The sequence below is a fragment of the Dermacentor albipictus genome, chromosome 1 (assembly GCF_038994185.2).
Source record: "Dermacentor albipictus isolate Rhodes 1998 colony chromosome 1, USDA_Dalb.pri_finalv2, whole genome shotgun sequence".
NCBI lineage: Eukaryota > Metazoa > Arthropoda > Arachnida > Ixodida > Ixodidae > Dermacentor > Dermacentor albipictus.
The window spans coordinates 61816752-61821993 of NC_091821.1; positions in this window are offsets into that span (position 1 = coordinate 61816752).

Consider the following 5242-nt stretch of genomic DNA (forward strand, 5'->3'; position numbering starts at 1 on the left):
GCTCACCAGCCTGTTTGGCCTCCAAAGGATTGATGTCTGCCAAAGCTACCGAGGGCTCAGCTGACAGCTATAGCTGCGCTGCCCGCAGAGAACGGGAAACTCGTAGGACAAAGGAGCTGAAAGGAATATCTACATACGAACACTAGAGGGCTGTTCGAACAGTGAAAGTTCCCAATCGAATCGAATAGGAACATTGTAGCAGAACGACTTTCGAACATCGAGTCGAATACCGAATATTTTCACGTACCTATACATGAAATAGACCCACCAAAGTGAAATATGACGTGCCGTTCACGACTGGAAGTCCGGTCTACTAAGTAGCCCGTATCAGATAGGTCGCTGCTCTCGGTTATATGGTTATGGTGCGCTATGAGAAGGATAGCAATGAAACAAGGACTCGGATTTCGCATCGGCACCTTTTCCAATGCTATTCCTTTTCGCCTTTAGTCGGAGGTCAGAAGATAAGCAGAGAGAAAGTTTAAAGCCTGACGCTGGCTGCGAACAATACGATTCTCGGCGCTTGTGGCGTCTGGCATATTGCGTCCATTTGACTTCACTAAAGGTTTTTTCGTAAGTACAAATTAGGTATTCTTAAAAAAAAATATCTACCGTTTCAATACAACCCCTGCTGCCACATTGCAGATCGGTACACACTAAGGAAAATTGTACCTTTAACGGTGTTTTCTCGTGTCTATAATTAACCCCCTTACACCCAATAAAAGGGATTTAGGCGAACTAATACACCCACTTGAAAGGGTGACATTTTTATTCTAATTGCACTCTTTCCTTTAATGTGTGTTTTGACCAAATGGACCCTACGTTTTATTTTTACAACAACATATTTATTCTATGACTACCCTATAGTCTTTCGGACGTCCGCCGAAGCAATCCCGACGTGTTTTCCTGAGACGTGTAACAAAAAGATCAAGAAATAAGATGAAGAAAAAGACGTGCAGCCTGAATTAGAACTGGGGACGCTCCTCAGCGCTTCAGTTCATCTATAAATGAGCACCAAGGTGAAACAATTTGAGCGAAGATAGCGTTAAGATGTGAAAAGCAGGAAAGAAAGAAGAAGATAAAGTGTATTAAGCTTAAAAGCGCGAACGAAGACGGGACGACGAGAGACACATGGTCTTCGAATTGCAGTGTGTACTAAATAAACGTTTAAGAAATAAATGAAGGTCTAAGCAGGGAAAAACTAGAAGCAACCTTACAAGCGCTCTCTACAAGCAATAGACACATGTGGTTCCAGACAAACAGTCTGTACGAGCCACATATTAGAATTTAAGAAGTGTAACAACTTCAGTGCTACTTAACGCTTGCAGAAGTAAACGTTCCATTTGGACGCAACGAAGAAAAAATGAAAATGAAAAGAAATTTTAGCTTTGGCGCTAAAAGGATTTAGTCAAGATGGCGATGTCTTGTCAACCACGATAGCAGTGACTTCAGGTATCTGATTAAGGGTGAAACGATAGTTTTTTTTTTTTTAGTATGAGAAGAATAATTTTAGCTTATTACTTTTTTTTGTCGCGATTGTAGCATTGGGCTATTGCGTTCTCTCATTAGGCTAGTTGAGTGATTTGGCGTGTCAGTTCCACAATACCCGGGAAAAAGGACAACAACAACAATGGAAGTGGTCCAGACCCCCTTTGTTTATGACCACAGGGTTTCGACGGGTGAGAGCAGGCTCCTTTCCCCGTGCTGTTCACCCACGACAAAAAAATGTGAATATCGAGCCGGAAGCCTCTTAAGCCACCCAGTTTTAACCGGTGCCTAATTGGAAGGCAGCGTGTTTCTATCCCACGGACTCACTGAGCCGGGACATACGTATATATGGGTGTGTGTGTATACAAATATCCCTTGTCATTCATGCTACATAGCTGTAGGATTGGGAGTTTACCGTCGCCCCTCTCTTTTGATATGCAGGAAGTAAATGAAAAAAGGTGTCCTGTCACGTTCAGTTCCTGGTCCTCTCCACTTGCTCGAGACCCTCGGGGCTTTTGGTGAAACTTTTGTGCGTCCTTGTGTATACGCGAGCGCATGCCCAAACGCGGTCATAGCGTGGCGGGCGGGAAGAGGGCCGGGGGGAGCCGGGGGGAGCCGGGGATACAAGAAACGCGGTTGCACTGCATGCAGACACAAAACGCCGCGGCTGAGATAACGGGACTGCGAATTCCGGCGCGCAGCGGTTCTTTGCAGCTGACATCTGACGAAAACAAAATAGTTGTGCGGACGCGAATGGCGCGCGTGGCCCTCAGGGAGGCCCTTGGGCTCTTCGGAAACTCCGACAGCAGCTCTAAATGAATAGCGCGTATTGAATGGATCTCGCAGGTGACCATCAGAATCAGACCCTTGGCTTTAGATCCAGAGCTGTAAAAGTCTGTTTCCGGTTTCATTCATTCATTCATTCATTCATTCATTCATTCATTCATTCATTCATTCATTCATTTGTGTTTGCCTCGCCGCATATAGGCGCTGTCGACTGAAAAGTTTACGGGATATTGGAATTGGAGGCGCGAGAAATTAAAATCATCCAATTTCCGTGCGGCGTGCACTTGCAAAGAGACTCGCGGTCTTCAAAATTCCAGGCTACAAACACGGGCTGCTCGGAAGTTCCCGTAATTGTTGACTACAGTGATACACACTGGTTATTCTAAGTGCCGGGACAACCATCGCTTCCCCCTTGACCATCACTCTGGTACGAACCGCTTCTTGACTGACGGTTCGTCAACCCCCGGGTTCTTCATGGGGCATTTTAGCCGTGCGCAGGTTGCAAGGCAACGGGTGACGGATCACCTCGAGCGAGTGACATCAAGCACAGCAGCATAACTTTATGGACTCGAGGACCTGTTGTTCACGTATATATATAGTACATTCCTCGACAACCATGCAAAACGTACATACGCAGCGTGAACAGGACTCGGAATTCCCCACTCGAGATATCGGCTGTCGTCATCACAAAGCCACCGTCGCGGGTCACTCTGTTAAATTACAGCGAGTTCCCCGACACTGTTGTCTCCGCGGAAACGAAACACCAGATGGAACTGCCCTCAGTACTGTTAAGAGCACGAACTACTTAAAGGCATACACTTCACGAAAAAGCGATTCATATTAAGTCATGACGTAATGTTGTGCTCGTGCTGAAAATAATCGATTCGGCTTCCAACCGCTCCACTGTAGACCGAGCCTCCCTACGCAGTCGGTCCCGGCTCGGTCCTCAATCCAAAGCATCCGCACGTCAACTTCCACGACTGCTTAAAATTTTATATCGACTGCGCCTGACCGCTGGCCTTGGACGCTCTACACACTCAGGAAAAATTGCTCTCTCGAGGGTGGGTCCGATGTTGAAACGCCATTTGTGCACCTTTACTTTCTCTGAAAATTTCGAAAATGGTGCTTTCGTTAGCAGAATTGATACCCTTACCGCATTAATTCAATAATTTCTGGATGATAAGAGGGCGTTTTTGTGAAACACACACCCTGCAGAATTTAAGGGTGCTCGGGCGCTTCAGCATTGCAGGCAAGTAAAAAGCCGTAAGTCTCCTTTTTTCCCAGCGGTTTGCGCCAAGTCATCGTTCGAGCACGTCATATGGATGTGAACCTGTTATTTCATGTATAAATGGCGTTTCCGGTGGTGAAGTGGAAGGACATAGCGTCTTACTTTATATTTCCTACTCTGTTTTTTCTCTTTTTTGCCACTGGCTTTGTTTAAGTCGTTTCAATTTGACGTTGGTTTTTAGATCAGACACCATGCAAACAGTTGTTAGCGAATCATAGTTGTTCAGGTGCAAGTTCTCTCTGATGTAGCATCGAGGCCGGCGCAATATTATGCGCCAGGCACGTACCCAGGATTTTTTTTCGGGGGGGGCCCACCACCTCCACCACCACTACCACTATCATCATCATCACCATCATCATCATCATCAGCCTGTTTTATGTCCACTGCAGGACGAAGGCCTCTCCCTGCGATCTCCAATTACCTCTGTCCTGCGCCAACCGATTCCAACTAGCGCCCGCGAATTTCCTAATTTCATCGCTCCACCTAGTGTTTTGTCGTCCTCGATTGCGTTTCCCTTCTCTTGGTACCCATTCTGTAACCCTAATGGTCCAACGGTTATCTAACCGGCGCATTACATAATCTGCCCAGCTACATTTTTTCATCTTGATGTCAATTAGAATATCGTCTATACCCGTTCGCTCTCTGATCAAAACCACTCTCTTTCTCTCTTAACGTTATGCCTAGCAATCTTCGTTCGATCGCGCTTTGCATGGTCCTTAACTTGCTCTCAAGTATCTGCCCCATATGCACTGGCAAAATGCACTGGGAAATGCACTGGCTAATGCATTGGCACTGGACATATTGCATTGGCAAAATGCACTGATTGCACACCTTACTTTTCAATAATAATGGTAAGCTTCCAGTCAGGAGCTGGCAATGCCTGCCGTATGTGATCCAACCTATTTTTATTATTCTGTGAATTTCCTTCTCATGATCAGGGTCCCCTCTGATTAATTGACCTAGGTAAACGTACTCTTTCACAGTCTCTAGTGGCCGACTGGCCATCCTGATCTCTTGTTCCTTTGCCCGGCTATTTATCATTATCTTCATCTTCTGCATAATAATATTCAACCCCACTCTTACACTCTCTCTGTTAAGGTCTCCAATCATTTGTTGTAACTCGTCTGCATTGTTGTTGAATAGAACAATGTCATCGGCAAACCGAAGGTTGCTGAGATATTTGCCGTCGATCTTTACTCCTGAGCCTTCCCAGTTTAATAGCTTGAATTCTTCTAAGCACGCAAAAAACAGCTTTGGAGAAATTGTGTCTCCCTGTCTGGCCCCTTTCTCTATAGGTATCTCCCTGCTTTTCTTGTGTAGAATTAAGGTAGCTGTAGAACCTTTGTAGATATTCTAACGCGAAAGACGAGTCAGTAAGACGACAAACTATTTACAGATTATATTTACAACAACGGTTGCAGCGCTAACCGGTTAGATTCACAGCGCGAGCCCAGTTCGTTCTTCCTCTTCTTTTCTGGAGTGATGGCGCCTACGCGCCTCGTTCAAACAAACAAATACCTCACGCATGTAGCAATATTTTCCAAGCTTTTTACGTAAGCGTTCTGTACTCCTTGATTACGTAGTGCCTCTCCGATTGCTGGTATCTCTACTGAATCAAATGCCTTTTCGTAATCTATATAAGCCACATAGAGAGGTTTATTGTACTCTGCAGATTTCGCGATA